The sequence below is a fragment of the Elephas maximus genome, chromosome 13 (genome assembly GCF_024166365.1).
Source record: "Elephas maximus indicus isolate mEleMax1 chromosome 13, mEleMax1 primary haplotype, whole genome shotgun sequence".
Lineage (NCBI taxonomy): Eukaryota > Metazoa > Chordata > Mammalia > Proboscidea > Elephantidae > Elephas > Elephas maximus.
In genome coordinates this window covers 52,158,155-52,170,026 of record NC_064831.1, presented here as the reverse complement: position 1 = coordinate 52,170,026, position 11,872 = coordinate 52,158,155, and positions in this window count along the sequence as shown.

The following is an 11,872-nucleotide window of genomic DNA, read 5'->3' as shown; positions in this document are numbered from 1 at the left end:
TTAACCACTCAGTGCCATTGAGTACACTGACTCGAATCGACCCTATATAACAGGGTAGAACCGCCCCACAGGGTTTCCAAGGCTGTAATCTTTATGGAAGCAGACTTCCACATCTTTCTCCCTTGGAGCAGCTGGTGGGTTCAAACTGCCAATCTTTTGGACAGCAGCCGAGTCTTTAACCACTGTACCACCAGGCCTCTTATCTTTAGTTACAAGGCTGTATCATTCAAATTCTCTATATTATCGGTCTCCTTGAATCAAAAAAAGGCTTCAGAAAGGCTGGGTTTTTTTTTTTTTTGTTTTGTTTTTATACACACAATCCCTTATCCATAGTTCAAAAGGCTCTGAAAATCAAAAAGTTTTTCATAAGTTTTAAGCAAAGACACTTTGCAGCAAATTCTGCACTGCCTGACAGGAGGCTGATTTTTGTGTTTATTTTATTCATTCTCTTTAGTGTGGATGGGTTTGGCTGCTGTAAAATTAGCACGTTTGATTATGGGTTGCTACTCCAGATTTCCGGGAGGTATCCAAACTACATGTTGAATGACCTTTCTCACATTTGAAAAGTTCTGTATCTGAAACGCATGTGGCCACCCCAAAGATTTCAGATAAGAGATTGAGAATCTGTATTTCCTCAAAATTCTCAATTTATAAAATTTGCTTCCAGAATATTAGAAAAATTACAAGCTATAAGAGAAACGAGGAATATAGTTAAGCAAGCACTTCTTAATGGTTTAAATCTACAAAGAGGATTGTCCTTCCTTTTCAGGCCATGCCAGTGTTTTATGTCACAGTTACGCTGGAAAATTGTGGTTTTGATAAAGTGTTTGAAGTAGTTGATGTTGGCATACAGGAGACTGAAATGTTGCTACATGATTAGGTGTTATAAAGACTTAGGATAACTAGTAGAAAAGTACAAAACAAAAGGACCTAATCATGGTTTCTATCCCCCTTGACTATTAATTAAATAAATGTCACCTGCTGGCTAAAAAGGTTTTAAAATTGACTCTAGTGGAAAAATAATTAAAAAGTAATCAAATAAGCCAACATCATTCTCTAGGTTGATAGTATCCACTAAGATAATAAGCACTTTACAAACAGGATTCAGTATTTCGACTTTATTTCTTTCAAGTTTGAGAAAAGACCAGGGATTTCCCCAGAGATTATGTTTTAAAAACTTCCCAGGTGTGGTTTAAATTCCATTATTAATAACTTTCATCAAAAATAGATTTCAGATTTTGGTCTTTGGGTTTTGTTTTTGTAGAGAGCACCTACCTTGTGGTATCAGTTTTTCTCTCAGATAAACCACTTTCTCTTAAGCCATCTTTAAGTTTTTTTTCTTTAATATGTAATTTTCTTTATCTTTCCTTTTTATAGTACCTCTCTAAATATTATTAAGTTCTCTTTATTAAGTAGGTATTATGTCTGAAAACTACAGCCCACCGGTTAGATCATGTTTTTGTAGATAAAGTTTTATTGGAACACAGCCACATGCATACATTTTTGTTGGTTATGGCTGGTTTCATGCTACAGTGGTTGAATTGAGTAGTTGTGACAGAAACAGTATGGCAAAGCCTAAAATATTTACTATTTGGCCCTTTACAGAAGAAAGTTTACCAATCCCTGTGTTATACCTGTTATGGATTGAATTGTATCCCCCAAAAATACGTGTTGTAAATTCTAACCTCCATGCCTGTGGTTATAATCCCATTTGGGAATGGGTTGTCTTTGTTATGTTTATGAGGCAGTATTATTGTATGTGTGTCTTGAGTCAATCTCTTTTGAGATATAAAAGAGATTAAACAAGCAGAGATGGGGGAAGAGAGATGCCAAGCCACATGAAGATCACCCAGGAGCAGAAGCTCAGGAGAGACAAGGACCTTCTTCTAGAGCCAACGGAGAAAGCCTTCCCCTAGAATTGGCACCCTGAATTTGGACTTTTAGCCCCCTAACTGTGAGAAAATAAATTTCTGTTAAAGCCACCCACTTGTGGTATTTCTGTTACAGCAGTGCTAGGTAGCTCAGACAATACCATTTAATTCCTCTCAGGATGGAACAGAACCGGATGCCAGATGATTTAGCCAAGATCCTCTGGTGAGTTAGCTGAAATTAAAATCCAGCATCCATCAGTCTCCACCTCTGTCTCCACTTCTTTCCCCCGTTTCTTCCTTGAGACAAAGATGCTTGTGTCCAGGAGCAGTGTCTTTCTTCTCTTGGTAATGCTGAATGAACATGGACAGTGTCGGTCTCTTGGATTTCTTTTAGAACCTTTTAACCTTATCCTAAAATCATCTGTTTTCTCCCCGTCTACATCTTAGGCCAAAACAGTGGTACTTAACAAATATTTCCTATGGTAATGCTTGAAATCTAAGCCAGTTTCTTGGCCTCAAATTTTTTTTTTTTTAACAAATTCTTACATATGGTCTATTATTACTGTGGCCATTTATTAGCAAACATAGTAAGTGTAAAATTTAGGAAGTAAATCTTTGAACACAGGCCATGAAACTTGCCTATATTTCTAATGCGCAGCCAGAACTAAGAATCAAATGCATGGAATTCTATCATAATCAAACCACTAGAGCGCTCTACTGATGTCAGAAGCAGAAAAAACATGCCCCAAATATATACTTCCTAACAGCTGGCTAGGGGTTGAGCAGGGAGGAAAGGACACTCTTGAGCACCACCTGGTATTATAGAGTAGAAATGTAACAACCAACCAGGTGTCAGAGACTGCAGTGTGACTGGGCGCTGTAAAGCTTCAGCCTCACTGGGAGTGCTGCTGCAAACCAGCTAAGCAAGCGCTCTTGGTGGTTTAAATTAAAAAGCCACACTTGAACGGGGCACATGTCCCTTCCCCATGGGGTACTGTCAGAGATTCTTAACCTACTTTTGACACTTCTGATCAAATCTTCCCCACTTCATTCAATGCAGGGTAATTTATGCTTTCGAAAAATAGTAAAAAGGGCCTGAATTCGAGGATTAACATTAGAATTCTTGACTCTTCAGTGAAAATTTCCCGGTCTCTATCTGCCTTGAATAATTGATCCGTAACTGAGTTATGGAAGTAGTAGCCTTTTTTTCCTTTCTTCTTCTTCTTTTTTTTTTCCTTTAAACCAAGATAAGGGAATCTTAATCCCAAGAGATTCTGGAATAATTGTAAGGTCTGTGTGGCACTTGACTATATTTGGAATTACTACAGCAAAGAAATTGCAGGAAACAACTGCTTGCCCATGTAAAAATTCCTATGGTTAAAGTTCAGAGACCTAGAGAATGCTCCTTTAGCGTTGCCCCCAAATGAACAGAGTGGAAATCTTGCATGACTATTACTACAGTCCAGATGGTGAATGGATACTATTGAAAACAGGGTGTTTTTTAAGGCCATAAAGACTGATTACCCAAGACTCAGACTGGTGAATAAGAATATATTGCCCATTCTGCTTTAAATTAATGACTTGACCAATTAATGTTGAATTGTAATGCAGCTCTTTTAGAAGCACTAATAATACTTATTTAAAATGCATTAACTTTAGTATATTCATTTTTTTTTTTTTTTGGAGAAAATTCATTTGGGGGCCATTATTTTAATTCTTCAGTTCATGGAATTACAACAGTTTATGGTTACAAGGGCCTTATATTCAGTATAAACCTGTTTTCTTGTGGCTTTCATCCATTGAGCTCAGCCCCAACTCCTTGAGGCCTTCGGGGTAAGAATTACTCTTTCCATATATGGGAGCCTATAAATGGGAGCACTGCCTAATAGAGTTAAAGGCTGGTTTCGTGTTCTATCATTGATTCAGCAGGCATGTGTGTCTTCATGTTTTCATTTCTCTTTACTTAAACCCTGATTAGACATAACTTCAAGTCATCATCCTTGAACATGGAATTGTCCATGTTTCCTATTACATTTCTAATAGCAGTAAGTATCCAGTGTATAAATATGTGGAGAAAAAGATTTGTATAAAGGAAGTGGTTCACGCGGTTGTAGAGGCTTGGAAGTCCCAAGTCCGTGGGTCAGGCTGGAGGCTTCCCCTGACTCACATAGCCACAGGTGCTGGTGAATCCAAGATCATAAGGTCAGATAGCAGGCCTCTGGCTCATAGGCTGTGGAGGCCAACGTGTCCCAAGATTCAAAGGTAAGGTGGCAGGTAAGCTGCTAGCTCAAGTCCCAAGAACCTGAGGTCAGATGAACAGGAGCCAGCTGCAGGGTCCAGTGTGAGCAAAAACCAGTGAACCTTGCCAAAAAGTCCAGCTATATTGGCTATAGGCCACACCCCCAGGGAAACTCCCTTTCATCTGACTGGTTGTTTACAACAGATCTCATCATGGAGGTGAAACATGATATCAGATCTCATTTTGGAGGTGATTACATCATTAAAAACCTGTCAAATTACATCATAACTGCCAAACCATGAGGATCATGGCCCAGCCAGGTAGGCACACCACCTTAAACATTACCTATCCCAGCCCATTAATCAGTTATTTAATATATTTCCCCATTATTGTAACACATTAACCTGTAACTTCTACACAAGAATATTGTTGAGTTATCCCCTTTACTAAAAGTAAAGGTGAATTTGTATGGTACTGTAAATTTAAAAATCAGAAGACCCAGTAAAGTCCCTTTACCTCTCTTAGCCTCATATTTCTTCTTTTGAAAATAAGCTTTGGATCAGATCTGCCTTTTTTGGATTCTGTGGATTTGACAAATACTGATGAAATGACCAGTTTGGGAATTGTTGTTTGGAAAGTGTGAGATGTGTCACAGGGAGGGGTCTTTATTCCCTCTTCTTCACAATATCCCCAGACATTACATTTATGCTTTCAGTAATCAATGTGGTTTGTTTCTTTTTTTTTTTTAAACTGCAAAACCATTAACAGAAGAACAAAGAAGAGAAAGAGATTGTCTCTGGCCCTCGTATGTGATAATAGTCTACATGAGAAGAAGGATGCTGGTAACTGAGTCCCAAAAGAGCCCCTAGAAGAAGTGTGGAGCCTGGCCATTGCTGTGAAAACTGAATCCTGCTGTTCTTTTTCAGGCACACCCTCAGTAGCACCCTTTAGTTGTCTGAGGATCCAGGCTGCATGGTTTGATCATAGCTCACACCAGGCAAACCTAGGCTGTCTATAAAACATCACCTACTCAGAAGATTCTTCCCCCCTGCTGGCCAGCCCTGTCCTCTGAACTTCTGTCTGAGCTATTGCTTTGGCTTAAGGATTGCAAATGTTTTGAAAGCAAATGTTAACCATGTGATTTAATTTACATGAGTTTATTTACCAAATCAGAAAAGGGATAGGTCACTTTAGTAACTAACATTACTAAAGGTCTTTACAGTTTATAAATCCATACTTTCTCTCTTTTAATCTTAACAGCAACCTCATTGTATCACGTGACATTATTCTCATTTTGCAGGTGAAGAAGCAAAGTTGTAGAAATTAGTGATTTACCCAAGTTTACATAGCTGAGAAGTGCAGACTCAAGGACCTGAATCAGAATCACATTCCTTTTCTATTATACTACTCCAGCTCTTTGTAACACAGTAGCTTGCTGAGATGGAATATTTTTGAGCTGAAGGGCGCAAGATGGATAAAGCAAATTATAGCTAACATTATTGACACTGATTAGGCATGTTCATTCAGACCCACTTATTGCATGAGAAGATAAAAAGGTATTCCATAGTTCCTAGTAGCTTCAACTTCTCTTGTAGTTATCTTCTCCCACAGGAAGTTTTGTATTTCCTGGGTTTTTATATCACCTGGCCTTTTCTCATCTTAATGCCAGTGCATCTGTTTTCATAGCAGGTTCCTTTCGTGCCACTCAGCCAGCCATCTGGTTAAATCCTTCTATACCAGTTGGGGCAAATTTTCTTGTTAATTCATCAAGACAACATAATCCAGAACCTCTGCCTCCTCAGCTTGGAGGCTGTCTTCTCTCATGGTCATAGAATGACCATGGCAGTTTCAGGCAACACATCTTGAAGCAATGAATTTGCAGAAGAAATAGCCCACTTTCCCTATTTTTTTCTTTTTTAAGATCAAAGAAACATTTTTCTCAGAAGCCTCCAGCATCCTTCCCTTCAGATTTAATTGTCCAGGACTGGGCCCCATGTCTCTAAACCTATCACTAGCAAGGAGAATGGTATTGCCAAGAATGGTATAGATTAATTGATAGAATTAATACACGTAGCTGAATTAATAGAAGAGCTGTGTCTATTCTGGATCAATGAAAAAGAGGAAGACCCTCAATGAGATGGATTGACACAGTGGCTACAACAATGGGCTCAAGCAGAACAACAACTGTGAGGATGGAGCAGGACTGGGTAGTGTTTTGTTCTATTGTACGTGGGGTTGTTATGAGTCGGAACCAACTCAATGGCACCTAAAAACAACAGCAATGTCTATTCTACTGAAATAGACTATTGTGTAGAATATACATAGCTGAAGTAAGAATTAGGGAATTGGAAAATAAAACTGAATGCATTTGCTGGAATGTGGCATAAACAGAAAACATGAAAGTGAAGTTAAACAACATGGCGGATAGAATGAGAATATCCAACATACTTTTAATTCCAAGTTCTGGAGGGAGAGAATAGAGAAAGTGGCTGAAAATGTTTCTGAGTTTTTATAAGATATAACTTGGTAAATGAAGGAAACAAAATGAGTTCAGAGCAGGATAAATAAAAATCCAAATCCAAGAAACATTGAATTAAAACTATTGCATAGCAAACAGAGCAAAACTGAAAAACAACCAGAGAGAACAGATTACTGACAAAGAATCAGCAAGTACACTGACAATAGATTTCTCAACAATTGTACTCAGAAGAAAATGGGATATCTTCAGATGGTAGAGAGAAAACCAACAGTTCATCTAGTTATTTGTCATTCAAGAGTGGGGATTAAATGACCCTTGTTTTCGGGGGGAAAAAACAAATTGCTACCCACAGATCCTTTCTTAAACAACTAAAGAGTGTCTCTTTGGGAAAAGGAATTTGAACCTAGAAAGAAGGAATAAAATACAAGAAGCGATAGGAAAAAAAAAATTGGTAAACTTTAGAGTAAATCTAAACATTTGCTTTGTGAAACAATATAAAAATCATTAATTTGGGGAATAAAGACAAGGTGGTAGTAAAATAGTATACAGCAACCACGTGTCAGGGTGCTCAGGGTTTAGATTTCTAGAGGGTAGATACCATTTCAGAGATTCTTGAATTTGACTACAATGTAATTAAGTAAAAAATCTAAAATGGTACAGAAAAAACAAAGCAAAAACTGCAGTATGTTTAGCAAATTTAAAACAGTTCTAAATAACTCATGGGTTAAAATAGAGTTCATGGAAATTAGAAAATGTTGGAAGTGACTAGTAATTAAAATCTTACGTATCAAAATTGTGGGGTGCAGCTAAAGCAGTACTTAGAAGAAATGTATGATTTATGCTCATAAATGTTTATGTTTGAAGGTAAGAAAGGCAAGTCATTAGCGACCTAAATTTAATTATGAAGTTAGAAAAAAAAAAGTAAGCAAAAAAAAGAGATGAGGGAAATAGAAAACAAAGATGTAAGAGAGGATCAACATAACCCAAAGCTGAACTTTGAAAATAAACAAACCTGATATTATTACTCAAGAAAAAGAGGTCACAAATATATTAGAAGTGAAAAGAGGGATGTGATTACAGGTATATGAAAGATTTATAAACTCATTTAAGAATGTTATAAAGATTTTAATAAGAAAACTAAGACGAAATGGAAAATTCCTAGTAAAATATAACTAATCCAAATTGAAAAATAAATACAAAATCTATATACCTAAAACTATTAAAGAAATTGAAATAATTTAAAAATCTATTCCCTGTTTCACATGACTCAGATGTTGTTACAGGCAAATTTTATCAAACATTCAAAGAATAGATGATAAACCCAATAATAGACAATCTGTTCCCCCAAAATAGAAAAAACCAAGACACTCCCTAACTCAATTTTTGAGGCAAGTATACTTGGAAACTGGATAAAGACAGTGTGAGAAAGGGAAATTATAGATCAAAATCATAGTAAAAAAAAAAGTTAATTCTGATATACTGAATCCAGTGATATATTTTTTTATTTAAAAAAAAATCATAACCAGCTAGTTTTTATTACAGGAATTCAGGCAAAAGTAATCATTACAGAAGATATGATAATTCACAAAATTAAAAAAGTAATGAAATATTCAATAAATTCAGGGAAGCTTTTGATACAATTTCCAAGATTCTTAGCTAAGTAATACTTGATCAGAATTTTCTTAGCCTGATAAAGGGTATGTATCAAACCCATTTCATTGTGAAATGTTAGAAACATTTCCTTCAATGTCAGCAAAAGGATGTCATTTTTCACTTCTATGAATTTTGGATAATAAACTATGTCCTATGTAATATTAGTAAAATAAATAAAAGGTATAAAAATTAAAAGAGAGAAATTCGTGATTTTCAGATTATATATTTGTCCACCGTTTGATCTGTTAAGCATTTGATAATGCTTTGGGCATAATATCAATATTCAGAAGCTAATTGTATTCCTCTACATCAGCAACAAAAATATTAGAAAATATGATTAATAAAATACCACTTAAAACAGCAACAAAAGCCAAAAGGTGCATGGGGAGAAGTCTAACAAAAAGTAAAAGACATTTATGGATAAAATTATGAAACTTCATTGAAACAAAGTTTAAATTTCCTTAAATGAGAAGTTACAAACATGTTCATGGATGGTAAGACACATCAAAGCGAAGAGTAATTTTATATTCAATTAATTTATATTCAATTTTATATTCAAATTAGTCTATAAATTTAATGCAATTCTAGTCAACATTCCATTAATGTTTTTCAGGGAACTTGACAGGCTTTTCCTAAAATTCATATGGAAGAGTAAAGACCAAGAATTATTGAATCAATTTTAGGACTAAGATCAATGTGAAGGGCATAGTTTGTTCTTTCAGATTTTAAAGCTTATGAAAAAATAGTAAATAATGTGATATTTTCAGAGATATAGACAGGTAGATCAATGGAATAAAATGGGCAGTCTAACAACAGAACCCTGTAAATAATAACTAAAACTTATATGATTTTTGCTATATAATTTCCAGGTACTGTGCTAAGTATTTTTTTTTTTTGTGCTAAGCTTTTAAGTATTTAATATACTCTCTCAAAGATGACATTAAGTTTTAGTCAGACAAAGATGGACTATTAACAATAAATCTTGCTGGGCAATTGATTTATTCTTATGAGAAAAACAAAATCAGATTTCTTATACCAAACAGCAAAATAAATACCAAGTACGTTAGGAATCTAAGCGCAAAGCAGTATTTCGAAGCTTACGAAAGAAAATATAGGAAAATATCTTTATGATTTTGAGAAGCTAAAATTCTCTGTGAGAGAAAAGACCAGCTAAAAAGTCCGATGACAAGTCACAAACTGGGAGGGAATATTTGTAACCACTACACCCAGCAAAGGATTATTATCTAAAATATATGAAGAACTCCCTCAACTCAATAAGAAAAAGACAACAACCCAATAGAAAAATGGACAAAGGCTATATACAGACAATTCACAAAAAAGGAAATCTGAAAAGAGGGACATGCAAATTGAAACAATGAGGAGTCCCTTTATATCCACTGGATTGGCAAAAAAGGTAAATTTGAGAGCAGGCGATGTTTCCCAAGATGGCGTGGCGTGTGCACAGTGGAACATTGCTGGTGGGATATGAAGCCACAGCAGAGAGTGGTTTGGCAATACCTACCACATATGGACACACACACACAAAACAGCAGTTCCACTTCTAGATATCCACCCTAGAGAAACTCGTAAACACAAAGAAATGTAAATAAACAGGATGTCCATTGTAACCCTTTAAACCAAAGCAAAAATGTGGAAACAACCCGTCCAGCAGTTGTGGTTAAATAAACATGCAAAAGAAAACTCAAACAGCAGCTGGAAAGAATGAACTAGACTTACCTAAACACACAGCGGGAGCTAAAAATAACAATGTTGAGTGAAAAGAACAAGTTGCAAAATGATATATTTCACGTAAATTTAAGACATAACGTATGTGAGAGACACATGAAAATTACGCATGCCTGCTTTAGGACAGGGATTGTTTCTAGGATGGGTGGTCAGGGAAGCAATGGGGTAGGGGAGGGATGGGCGTTAGTTATATGTGTAATCATTTGTCCATTAAAATAGAGATGGCTAGCAAAAATGGCAAAATGTTGACCTCTGTTAAATCTGGGTGTAAGTACGTGGATATTTATAAGATTGTTTCTCAAACTTTATGTACATGAAACATTTCATATTTAAAAGAAAGAAAGGAAGGGAGGAAGGGACGGAGGGAAGGAAGAAGGTAGGGAGGGAGGGAGGAAGGAAGGAAGGAAGGGAAAAATGAATGAGAGAAAGGGGAGAATCATGGCCTCATGGTCATGATGGTATCTGATTTGAAGAACCGTGTTGAGGACAGCTGGGAAGCTGGAACCTTCTGCCTTTTCCATCTGTGAACTGAACCCAGAATGCAGCACGGTTTCTTCTCTCTAAAGAAAGGCTTGATCTGTAAGTGAAGGCTCCTGGTTAAGATGGAGGCCGTGAGAGGAAGAGAGCAGATGTTGAAGCAGCCCTGGGTTTTGGCAAAAGGTAGCAGGGAACTAAAGGGGAGAGGGAAAAGGAGTAAACTATGTAATAAATTCCGCCCTGGAGACACCTGGTTAAACAAAGCAACACTAACTCCTATGTGTAACTGCTCTGGCTCCACACCTCACCAAATGAGTGTGAAGGAATGATAATGGCCAGGACTTCCAAGGGGACAGCAGATGAGAGATGTCAGCAAATGCTAGGAGGATGAATGATCACTACTGACTTAGCAAACTGGACAAAGATGCAGCTTAAAAGGGTTGGAGGAGGTGCTAAAGAGCAGTTGTCTGCAGATCCCGCTGAGGGCTACTGGAAAGCCATAAAGAAGGTGGTTGAGTTTGGGGTGGAACTGAAAACAGGAGAATTGAAAATTTTGAGATGAGCATTAGACCCATCCCCAGCCTCCTGCAGCAAGCTAACCATCCCTTCTCCTGACTTTACAAGAGATAGGTGGGAAAGACAGGTGTGTGCAGGGGTGTGTGTTGGGGGCGGAGTTAGAACTCTGGAGAAATGGAACCCGAGATACTGAGATACCAGGCACAGGGGTGGGCAGGTTGAGGTGCTGCACTGAAAATGGGGAGCAGTAAAGGAAACCATAACATTTTGATGAAGGAGGCCCCATTGTGTGTGAATACCAGGAGGCAGGGATCACTAGGGGCTGTAATGGATTAAATTGTGTTCCCCCAGTATATATTGATGTCTTGACCCCTGTACCTGTGGATGTGACCCCGTTTGGAAATAGGGTTTTTTTTTTTTTTATTTTTTACACTGATGTCATACCAGAGCAGGGAGGGTCTGAAATCTAATCACTCCTGAGTTATTAAAAAATCAGAAGAGACAGAGACACACATGGGGAAAGGTAGACACCATGTGAAGACCCATCTACAAGCAAAGGACTGCTGAGACTCCAGAAACCAGGAGACGTTTGAGATTTTAAATACAGTAGTCCAAGAAATTTTTTTCTTTTTTTTTAGTCCAAACAGGCCACGATGGGAAATTGAAATTGGTGCAATGGCTTGAAGCAAGGATGGCCTCTGGGTGGCATGCGTTCTAGGCAGAGGAAACAGTGATGCGAAGGCCTTAAAGGTGACGGTGGCCATGGTGGGCTCCAGGAACTGCCTGGACAGAGCCCAGTGTGTTTGGAGTGCAGCAAAGGGACAAGGCCTGAGCTTATGGGACCTTGTGGACCACTGCAGGCCTCTGTGATGAGGCCTCTTCCTCCCCCAT